Source organism: Salmo salar, chromosome 23 (genome assembly GCF_965601325.2).
Source record: "Salmo salar chromosome 23, fSalSal1, whole genome shotgun sequence".
Classification (NCBI taxonomy): domain Eukaryota; kingdom Metazoa; phylum Chordata; class Actinopteri; order Salmoniformes; family Salmonidae; genus Salmo; species Salmo salar.
The window spans coordinates 34,650,290-34,662,863 of NC_138313.1; positions in this window are offsets into that span (position 1 = coordinate 34,650,290).

Here is a 12,574-nt window from a genome sequence, read left to right on the forward strand (position 1 = left end):
TCTGTCCTCTCCCCTCCTTCTCCCCTCCCCTCCCCTCCCCTCCCCTCCTCTAATCTCCTCTCCTTTCCTCTCCTTTCCTCTCTCCTCTCCTCGCCTTTCCTCTCCTCTCCTCTCTCCTATCCTCCCCAGGGTGTGAAGTCCAGAGGGAAGGCTGAGAAAGGGAAAGGAGTCTTGACCAGGGCCCAGAGATGTGCGGCCGGCCTGCCTGCAGCTCTGCACCTCTGGGACCCAGTCCGGGCCACAGGGTTTTAGCTGTGCTGGTTTTAGCTCATCCTTCAAATTGGCTTTTGTTTTGGGACCTTTCCCTTCCCCCCACCACCATCCTCTAGCTCACTCCTGCCTCCCATTAAAATGCAGCAGAATGGGCTGGATGGGCTAGATGGGATAGATGCATCCCCCAGCTGGCTAGCATTCCTCTGGTTTCCACTTGTGTCTGCCTCTCCTTTTTTCTGGGTCTGTGTTTCTGTGATTAAAGTCTATTTTCCCCTCTTTCCATTCACTGACATTTTCCTTTCTGACACGCAATTTTTCAGATTAAGTTTAAGTCTCAAAACTGGAGAAGGAAACTCCACTCACGATACTAGGCCTGAAATACTAGGTCCCGTGTGGCTCAGTTGGTAGAGCATGGTGTTTGCAACGCCAGGGTTGTGGGTTCGATTCCCACGGGGGACCAGTACGGAGAATTTTTTTTTAATGAAATGTATGCATTCACTACTGTAAGTCGCTTTGGATAAGAGCGTCTGTTAAAATGTAAATACAGTATAACAACAAAGGATAGGCCTGCAACACTTCTGCTTGGGAATGTGCTCATTAGAAGGTAGAGAAAATCAGAAACAACTCTAAAAGTGCTAGCTTTGTTAATGTTTTAGTTATCATAATAGAGTTTCCATAGCACAATTTACGTTGATTTATAGGATTTTAGTCATTCCAGGATGGGGTATGTGATAATGTACAGTACTGTAGTGTCATATCCTCCATCCTCCATCCCTGACACTCTTTCTCACGCTTTGCCATCTTGTTCCTGACACAATGGCTCTTGTTACATGCCCTTATCAAGACAGACTGCACATCTTCAAAATGTCATGATGATGATTGATGTGACCAGTCCAGGGGTGTGGCCTCCTTGTTTCACTTCCTCTTCCTCTCTGTCCTACATAAGTGGCCATTCACATGGGGGGGAGGGGGGCTCTGATATGACCCACCGTCCCACAAAGATAGATGGAGGTTCCCGCTTTGGAGTAGAATATCAGCAGACACAAACAGGTTAGTGTTTTGGCAGATAAAAGGACCTGCTAAGCAGGGGATGGAACCGGTACAGGGAACAGTACCGAAAACCGGAAAATAACAACATTTTCCCGAGAAACAAAAACAGAACCGAAAACGGAAGTGATCTAATCTGTTCCAGAAAAGAACTGTGATTTTAAAAGCATGGGAACCGGTTAATAAAGTTATTTTACGTTCCAGGCATTGTTTTCTAGTCCCACAAACTCGTAACAAAGCACCTATGCAAAGCCCTCACTCTGTCACTCAGAAACTTCTTCTAGTGTCTGACTGCCAGCAGAAAATCTTTGCCAGTGTGTGTGCGTGTGTTGGCTGCCTGCACCTACCTCTTCCGAATCATAGGCTACTGTGCTGACGTTAGAAGCGTGATTCAGAAGATAGGGAGTTTAATTAGAGAAGAATTAATAAATTTTTTCAATGCCAGTTAAGTATACTATAGTTATCACGTTTCACATTGGATATATTAACTACAAAAAGGTAAGACATGTTTTTAATTCTGCTTATTAGAGCTCTGGTCCAGCGTTATGCCAACTCTAGCAAGTTCAAAGGACATTCAAAGTTTCTCCATAGAAGCCGCTCCTCTGTAGGTGTAATTCAGTGGGCCTAATTCAGATAATACATGTCATAACAACATGCCCAGTGCTTCAAGCCAAGCCTCCTCACCCACCCTCTCTCGTTCTCCCCCCACTCGCAGAAATGTCAGTCGCATCTCGCGCCCTGCACTTGTCTGTCCATCACCCATGTAAACGACTGATTGGTGAAGTCATTTAATTAGCTAAATGTAAAAAACTGTCAATTTCACAGGTTAAAAAAGGAACAGAAAGGGACGATATAATCAGCACTTTATTTTGTTGGTCAGAACAATGTAATGGAACGGGAAAACAAGTGGTTCTGTTCAGTTCCAACCCCTGCTGCTAAGTGTAGATGATTTGCTTGTTAGATGCTAAGAAACTCAGGTTTAGTTTAGCCTGCTAGCCACGTCAACAGACCTGTCCACTCCAAGACAACTGTCTGCTCTATATACAATACAACTGTATTAATCCCCAAGTGGCTATTAGTTCAGGGCTGACAGGATGCTTCAAACAGGATAAACACTCACTGAGAGTATAAAAAATGTATATTAACACTTATTAAGGCATCAGTTAAAGGTGCATAGTGCAATTTAAGAAACTAAAAGTTTGTAAGCCACAATTTCTAATTAATTGCAGGGATAAACTATCTCTAGAATAGTCCCTAGGTCTTCCTTAATGGTCCTGTTAACCAAGCGGATGGCCTCAGGCACTAACGAGGCCCTGCGCATATTAGTGGGGCATTTGAGACAGCGCAGGCGGGGTCCAACGGGGAGCAGTTGGAACTTCAGGTTGAAGACATGGGTGCAGGCCCCCAGGATGTCATAGGTCTTCCTCCTGGCCTGCCTTTTAAAGAACAAGGTCAGAATTCTGAGAGGCCTACACCGGTGATCTTAGAACAGGTGTTCACAATGGCTTGGAGGCAGTTCCTGTTCTTGACAGAAAGGGAATGAACCAGTAACCAATATTGATTTATAGACACTGAATGAGTTCAGTTTCCTGAGGAAGTATTGTCTCTGGTGAGCTTTTTTGATGATGGAATCTGTGTATTTTTTTCAAACTTCAGGGTGTTATCAAAGATGGTACCAAGATATTTATACCAGTCCGAAATGTCAACCTCCTCACCATGGATGATCACCTGGTCCATCTTGGGGGCTTACTCCTGAAGTTGACAACCATTTCCTTCATCTTGGAGACATTCAACTCCAGCAGCGCACTGTCACACCAGTCAATGAATTCCTGGAGGGCTGGGCCGTGGTCCTGCTCAGACGCTGAGAGGAGTGAGAGGAGGACTGTGTCATTGGCAAACTTCACAAGATGGCAGTGGGTGTGGGCACTCTGACAGTCATTGATGTAGAGAATAAACAGAAGGGGTGACAGTAGACACCCTTGTGGTGAACCTGTGCAAGTGAGTAGGGTGTCTGACATGGCATCATTAGCATAGACTCTCTAAGGCCTATGAGTTCAAAAACTGAAGCAGGATTCAGCATGAAGCAGGATTGCAAATCCACACAGACCAAAACACATGAATGTCTACCAAGATCCCTTTCTAGCCTACATGCTGTAATGCTGTAATGCTGATAGCTGGCTTGCAGAATCTGCTAAACTAGCGGCTCCAGGTTGCCTGACACCAGGGTGGTCTATGGGTGTCTACGGAACAAGGGGGAAAAGAGTGAGTATGTGGGGCCTGACATCCCCTATCCTGTTACAGCCCACCAAAGACACAGTGGTTCACATAAAACAACATGAGACACACGGTAATGAAGTGCTAACAACTGAGGTAATCCCTGTCTCTTTCTCTCTCTCTATCTCGCTCTCTCTCTTTCTCTCTCCCTCTTTCTCTCTCTCTCTTTCTCTCAGAGCAGAGACCCTTCCCCTCATCGTCCTCCTTCCTCCCCCTCTCTCCTTTTGCACCAGGGTTCATGCTTTAATGCTCTCAGTCACGACCGTATGTCAATGTCAGATGATATAAGATCCCTTCAGAGAAATCCAAAGGAGGCGTGTGGGAATTGAGGGATCTTTGTGGCTTTATGGTTGTTCTGATGATGGTGGATTTAAACAACACTCAGGGTGACCTATCCATACATCTTGGTTTAATTTGTAGGATGTATTGTCTCAGACCGATATCTAACCCTCTTAAAACATGTTGGGGCTAGGGGGCAGTATTTGCACAGCCGGATAAAAACGTACCCGATTTAAACTGATTACTACTCTTTCCCAGAAACGAGAATATGCATATAATTAGTAGATTTGGATAGAAAACACTCTATAGTTTCTAAAACTGTTTGAATGGTGTCTGTGAGTGTAACAGAACTCATATGGCAGGCCAAAACCTGAGAAGATTCCATACGTTTGCGTCCCACCTAGTCAACAGCCAGTGGAATCGTGTGGCGCGAAATACAAATACCTCATACATGCTATAACTTCAATTTCTCAAACATATGACTATTTTACACCATTTTAATGACAAGACTCTCGTTAATCTAACCACACTGTCCGATTTCAAAAAGGCTTTACAGCGAAAGCAAAACATTAGATTATGTCAGGAGAGTACCCTGCCAAAAATAATCACACAACCATTTTCAAAGCATGCATATATGTCACAAAAACCAAAACCACAGCTAAATGCAGCACTAACCTTTGATGATCTTCATCAGATGACACTCCTAGGACATTATGTTATACAATACATGCATGTTTTGTTCAATCAAGTTCATATTTATATCAAAAAACAGCTTTTTACATTACCATGTGATGTTCAGAACTAGCATACCCACCGCAAACCTCCGGTGAATTGACTTAATTACTCACGATTAACGTTCACAAAAAACATAACAATTCTTTTAAGAATTATAGATACAGAACTCCTTTATGCAATCGCGGTGTCAGATTTTAAAATTCCTTTTCGGCGAAAGCACATTTTGCAATATTCTGAGTAGATAGCCCGGCCATCATGGCTAGCTAATTTGACACCCACCAAGTTTGGCCCTCACCAAACTCAGATTTACTATAAGAAAAATTGGATTACCTTTGCTGTTCTTCGTCAGAATGCACTCCCAGGACTTCTACTTCAACAACAAATGTTGTTTTGGTTTGAAATAATCCATAGTTATATTGAAATAGCTCCGTTTTGTTCGTGCATTGAGGTCAGTATCCGAAGGGTGACTCGCGGGCGCATTTCGTGACAAAAAATTTCACAATACTCCATTACCGTACTTCGAAGCATGTCAAAAGCTGTTTAAAATCAATTTGTATGCAAATTTTCTCGTAAAATAGCGATAATATTCCAACCGGTCCACGTTGTATTCGTTCAAAGAGAGAAAGAAAAACATGGAGTCCTCTCATGCACGCGTGTTCCCTGCCTGACCACTCACAAAATCTTCTGCTGTTTTTCGCCCAGAGACTGCAGAGCTCTCATTCCACTTTCTGGCGCCTTCTGAGAGCCAATGAAAGCCTTAGAAAATGTCACGTTACAGCAGAGATGCTGTATTTTTGATAGAGATGCCCTAGAAGGACAACAAATTGTCAGACAGGGCACTTCCTGCATGGAATCTTCTCAGGTTTTGGCCTGCCATATGAGTTCTGTTATACTCACAGACACCATTCAAACAGTTTTAGAAAACTTTAGAGTGTTTTCTAACCAAATCTACTAATTATATGCATATTCTCGTTTCTGGGTAAGAGTAGTAACCAGTTTAAATCGGGTATGTTTTTTATCCGGCCGTGAAAATACTGCCCCCTAGCCCCAACAGGTTAAGGTGACAGCTGGAAACGGAGAGGTGCTTTGCTCTTTGGGCACAGATACTATCTTCCCCTTCCCTGGCAGCCACAAGCATGGGGAATGTATTCTCCTAATGCCGAGAGTGAGTCGCCCATGAAAGATTCCCTTTATGACTGGGGGGTTTTTCTCTCTTTTTGTTTCTCCTCCCTTTTTTTCTTCTCCTCCCATTTCTAGCAGTGAAATGTTGAAGGAAAACAAATGAAAAGATAGCCCTTTGAAAATGTATCTGTCCCAGAAGCCCCCTTCCCCTCTTCTGCTGCTTTCACTCTTCTCAATCTTCCCTCTCTCCCCTCATTCTGACCCCCTCATTTCAATTGTGCGGACTTGACAAAAGACTACACTTCTCCCCTTTGCATGCAACGCTACAAACCTGTCTGGGGATTGGTTGATTGGTTGAAGGGGAGAGGTAAGAGTAGAGTGAATGATGACCCATAAAAGGGGGGGGGGGGGGGTGTATTGGAGTGGTCTGGATAGGAAATTAAGTCCGGGGTGGGGGGGGACAAAGGGGGAATATGATGAAGGGATAAAGAGAGGGATAGAGAGCAGGAAAGAAAGGGGAAAAAGAGGGAGAGAGGGAGAGAGGAGTCTTTGTTCTGGACAGCTGAAGAATATTAGAGGGTTCAGACGGTTTGAGTGCCAGGGGCTACGGGTGGAAGAGAGTCAGAGGGTGTGGAACAGAGCAACAAATGAGAGGGGTGCACGGCACGCCCCTGTGGTTTGAGGAGAGTGAGAGGAGGAAGACAATGGTAAACCCTGGAGAACAGAGAGAGAGAGGGGGAGAGAAAGAAAGGGGGAGTGAGAGAGAGAGAGAGAGAGAGAGAGAGAGAGAGAGAGAGAGAGAGAGAGAGAGAGAGAGAGAGACTACCCACTGGGCACACACTGGTTGAATCAATGTTGTTTCCACGTCATTTCAATGACATTACGTTGAACTAACGTGAACTAGATGTTGAATTGACGTCTGTGCCCAGTGGGTCTGCTTTACATTCACATTAAAGGGGATATTCCATATCATTTCCCAGTTGCTGAAGTGTTGCTTTTCTTCAAACCACTGTCTTTAAAACTACAATCTCTCATCATCACTCTAGCAACGACTGTATGATTTGCCAGTCAGGAGCTGCCATGTCTTGGTTCTCTTTCTGACTGCAGTAAAATATTTATGCGTAGGTATTCAGGATCTGACAAACATCAAAGACAGTAATGCACACCTCCTACATGTCCCCTTCTCAAAAACAAAGATATTTCATAGGGTAATGATACACTACACTCAACTATGTGTTGAGCAGGGTGGGAAAGATTAGTGCGTTGATAGACATTCCTAACAACTGATGTCAACACAGTATTAGGAGTATACACTGAGTATACAAAACATTAAGAACACCTGCTCTTTCCATGAAATACACTATATATACAAAACTATGTACACACCCCTTCAAATTAGTGGATTTGGCTATTTCAGCCACACCCGTTGCTGACAGTGTATAAAATTGAGTACACAGCCATGAAATCTCCATAGACAAACGTTGGCAGTAGAATGGCCTTACCAAAGAGCTCAGTAACTTTCAACGTGGCACCATCACAGGATGCCACCTTTCCAACAAGTCGGTCATCAAATTTCTGCCCTGCTAGAACAGCCCCGGTCAGCTGTAAGTGCTGTTATTGTGAAGTGGAAACGTCTAGGAGCATCAACAGCTCAGCTGCGAAGTGGTAGGCCACACAAGCTCACAGAACGGGACCACCGAGTGCTGAAGCATGTAGTGCGTAATAATCGTCTGTCACTGTCCACTCACTATCGAGTTCCAAACCGCCTTTGGAAGCAACATCAGCACAAGAACTGTTCCTCAGGAGCTTCATGAAATAGGTTTCCATGGCCGAGCAGCGGCACACAAGCCTAAGATCACCATGAGCAATGCCAAGCGTCGGCTGGAGTGGTGTAAAGCTTGTCACCATTGTACTCTGGAGCAGTGGAAACATGTTCTCGCGTGAGGAATCATGTTTCACGATCTCGCAGTCCGCCAGACAAATCTGGGTTTGACCAGACTGGCCAGATTAATCCAGGTAAAAGCTATGATCCCTTATTGATGTCACATGTTAAATCCACTTCAATCAGTGTACATGAAGGGGAGGAGACAGGTTAAAGAAAAAAGGTCAATATTGGGAAGGTGATCCTAATATTTGGTATACTCAGTGTATTCTCAATATGCCCTTATTAACCTGTACAACGTGAGACATGAGCTGTTGGGTTGGAGCAGGGTGGTATCCCTCTCTCTCTCTCTTCCTCTCTGTCCCTCTGCCACTGCCTGTGAACTGGGTCTCTCTCTCTCTCTCCCTCTGCTTTTCTCTCTCTCTCTCTCTCTCTCTCTACCTCTCTCTCGCCATTTCCTCTCTCTAATGTGTCATTTATCTAATTTTTCTTTACCAATCGTCTCTCTCTCTTTCCTCCTCTCCCACTTCTTCTCCCTCTCCACCTCCCCATCCCCTCTCTCTCTCTCTCACTCCTTCTCCCAACCCTCTTTCTCCCTCCCTGGTCTCAAGGGGCAATAACACATCTCCTGACAGGACATTGCTCAGTCTGTGCCCAGAGAGACAGAAAAGCCTCTGAAGAGTTATTTTGACCTGGGATGCCTCAGATGGATGGCTGGTAGACTGGCTGACCGCCCTGGCCGACTGCCCAGTATTGAACTCAACATTCCTAACATTATGGCCCCAGTCAATGAAGTGAAATCCCGTAGGCCTTCTGTGGACAGATGTCCCCTTACACCCTGAGAGAGAGAAAGAGAGAGAGAGAGAGAGAGAGAGAGAGAGAGAGAGAGAGACCCAGTTCACAGGCAGAACGTGGGAGAGTGAGCAGGGGAACAAACAATTGTTTTTAGGCTACTGTGGTCTGCAGGATTGTGCTTTAAGATTGTTCCAACCCGCTCAGAGATGGTCTTCTAGCCCCCCTAACTCTACCCTTCCAGGTAGCTCTTCCATGTATTCAGAGGCTGTGAGTATTTCCAGGATATATGATCTGTCTGAGGAAAAACTCCCAGCCCTAGCCTATTTTGCTGGGGCCCTGAGTTTTTCCTGATCAGGTATTTCCTGATCATGGCACATGAACAGTTTCCACCAGTTTGAGCTATGTTCCTCATAAAATCAGTGTAAATTATAATAGAATATGCATGTAGCAGACGCTTTTATCCAAAGCGACTTACAGTAGTGAGTACATACTTTTCATAATGTCTCATAGAGGGAGGACAGAGTATGGCTGGAGGAGTCTGACCACGCAGTCCCAGGTGCAGATATTTAGGACAGCGTAGTTTCTGTAATTTCCAGCTTAAAGCTGTTTGATCTGGAATTGCCTCTGATATAAAGCAGCTGCATAAACAGGAAGGCCAATTTGGGTGCATGTGATGTCAAACGCAAGCACCGGTCTGTCCGGAGGTTTCCTCCGAAACATTTGTGCCTCAGAAAATGTCATCAACAGTTTAGAGTGAGATCTTTTTTTATCTACTGGTACAGTACTTTCCCCTGTAGAGAGAGAGAGACAGAGAGCAAACAAACGAAAGAGTGGGCAAGAGTGACAGAGAGAGAGAGCAAGAGAGAGAAAGAAGGATAAATAGGGGGGAGAAAGAGAGAGAGAGGGGGAGAAAGAGAGAGAAAGAAGGAAAAAGAGGGGGGAGAGAGAGAGAGAGAGAGAGAGAGAGAGAGAGGAGAGGGAGAAAAAGCGGGAAAAAATAGAGAGAAAGAGGGGGGAGAAAGAGAGAGGCAGAGATAGAAAGAGGGAGAAAGAGGGGGAGAAAGAAAGAGACAGAGAGATAGGGGAGAGAAAGAGGAAGAGAGAGAGAGAGAGAGAAGAGGTGGGAGAAAAAGAGAGAGAGAGCCCTTTAATTAAGAGGATTCTCGGTCCTCCCTTCCATTAACCTGTCTTGTGGCCTTTATTGATAAAACTCTGGTAGGGCAGCAAGTCCATCCATCCAACCAAACACTGGCCTTGTTTCCCTTGAGTAAACAGCACAATAATTGGTACCCTTCGCATTGACTCACTACAAAGGGATTTCTCTGGCGCTGTCACTGTGTTTGACTTCCATTCCAGGCTGCACACATGACGTGTCTTTTCAGTCAGGCCAGACCCACAGCTCGAGGTCTATTGGTCACTTCCCGTAGGAGAGAGAGAGAGAGAGGTGAAGCTGAAAGGTTAAAGAGGAGTCCACTGACCCACATAACAAACAGCCAGGGCCATTCATGCCTACTCCCTCATTTCTGAGCCCTGACTCACAATGTTCAAATAACCAGACCCACACTAGCTAGCTTAGGTCTCAGTCTCTCAGTCCAGCCTCCCCCAATCTCTCTATCTGCAGTACAAACAGTCTTATCAACCACCCCGTCCCCACTCCCCCCCAGCTCAAAAAAAAAAAATGCTGTGAAAGAGAGAGCGGTCAACATAACTCTTTCTTCCAAGAATTCAGCAGAAGTTTATATCACCATTGGATAAGGAGAGAGAGAGAGAGTGATGCATCTTGGGTGAGCTCAGATGAGCAATTATCCTTTTCAACACACAGAAAGGCTTTATTCTGGGAACGTGCCTCTCACCGACCCATATTTATACTCCAAACCGCCCGGGGAGGAGGCTACAGCAATATTTGGACTAAATGGGTAAATGTCGACCGTCACAATGTCATGCCATTGGAATGTGTTATTTTTACTGTGTACTAATTTTAGCTTGGGTTATTTTTATTGGTCCAAGTTTAACATTTTACATTGGAAACGAAAGATGTGCCTTAAACGTTTTGCCTGGAGATCAGTTTTCAAATGTTATTAAATTGGAATGCTTAGAATATTTAGTATTTAGTTTATGGTTGTAACAGCTTGTTATTTACCAAGATATGGTGACATCACAGTGTCATAGGGGCGACAGGTAGCCTAGTGGTTAGAGCGTTGGAATAGTAACCGAAAGGTTGCAAGATTGAATCCCTGAGCTGACAAGGTAAAAATCTGTAGTTCTGCCCCTGAATAATGCATTTAACCCACTGTTCCTAGGCCGTCATTGAAAATAATAATTCTTTCTTAACTGACTTACCTAGTTAAATAAAGGTTTTAAAAAAAATAGCTCTTTACACACACAATAAAGACATCTACATATAAGCTGTTATGACGGAAAACAAGCTGTAACCACAGCAACAAATACAGGCTTCTGCTTTCACAAAAGGAGGCCTATGATACTCAGAAAACTTCTTAACATGGTTAAATGTTTTGGGTTGGTGAAGGGCCCACCCCCATCTACTGTAACCAATTGGACCAACCATACAACATCTGGAGACAAGTCACAACACTGCAGGGTTTTAATTTAAAATGTACCAAACTCTTCCAACTGGTCGTCACTGTAGTGGGGTAATATTTATCATATAGCCTAAGCATATACAGTGCCTTCAGAAAGTGTTCACACCCCTTGAATTCTTCCATGTGTTACGAAGTGGGATTAGAATGGATTTAATTGTCATTTCTGTCAACGATCTACACAAAATACTTTCTAATGTCAATGTGGACATTTTGTAAAAACATTTGTACAAAAATTATGAAAAATTAACACTAATATACACTACATGACCAAAAGTATGTGGACATGCTCGTCGAACATCTCATTCCAAAATATGGAGTTGGTCCCCCCTTTGCTGTTGCACTCTTCTGGGAAGGCTTTCAACTAGATGTGGAACATTGCTGCGGGGATTTGCTTCCATTCAGCCACAAGAGCATTAGTGAGGTCGGGCACTGATGTTGGGCAATTAGGTCTGGCTCGCAGTCGGCGTTCCAATTCATCCCAAATGTGTTCAATGGGGTTGAGGTCAGGGCTCTGTGCAGGCCAGTCAAGTTCTTCCGCATCGATCTCGACAAACCATTTCTTTATGGACCTCGCTTTGTGCACGGGGGCATTGTCATGCTGAAACAGGAAAGGTCCTTCCCCAAACTGTTGCCACAAAGTTGGAAGCACAGAATCATCTAGAATGTCATTGTATGCTGTTAAGATTTCCCTTCACTGGAACTAAGGGGCCCGAACCATGAAAAACAGCCCCATACCACTATTCCTTCTCCACCAAACTTTACAGTTGGCGCTATGCATTTGGGAAGGTAGCATTCTCCTGGCATCCGCCAAACCCAGATTCGTCCATTGCACTGCCAGATGGTGAGGCGTGATTCATCACTCCAGAGATCGTGTTTCCACTGCTCCGAAGTCCAATGGCGGTGAGCTTTACACCTCTCCAGCCGACACTTGGAATTGTGCATGGTGATCTTAGGCTATTGTGTGGCTGCTCAGCCTTGGAAACCCATTTCATGAAGCTCCTGAGGAGCAGTTCTTGTGCTGATGTTTCTTTCCAGAGGCAGTTTGGTACTTGGTAGTGAGTATTGCAACCGAGGACAGACGAGTTTTACGCGCTATGCTCTTCAGCACCGTTCTGTGAGCTTGTGTGGCCTACCACTTCGCGGCTGAGCCGCTATTGCTTCTAGATGTTTCCACTTCACAATAAATGCATTTACAGTTGACTGGGGAAGCTCTAGCAGGGCTTATATTTTACGAACTGACTTGATAGAAAGGTGATTCCTATGATAATGCCACATTGAACGTCACTGAGCTCTTTGGTAAGGCCATTCTACTGGCAATGTTTGTCTATGGGGATTGCATGGTTGTGTGCTCAATTTTATACATCTGTCAGCAAAGTGTGTGGCTGAAATAGCCAAATCCACTCATTTGAAGGGGTGTGCACATACTTTGTATGTATAGTGGATCTTGATTATATAAGTATTCAACCTTTGGCAGCGATTAAATTGAGATGGAGTCTTTCTGGGTAAGTCTCTAAGAGCTTTGCACACCTGGATTGTACAATATTTGCACGTTATTCTTTTAAAAATTCTTCAAGCTCTGTCAAGTCGGTTCTTGATCTTTGCTAGACAGGCATATTCAATTCTTGCC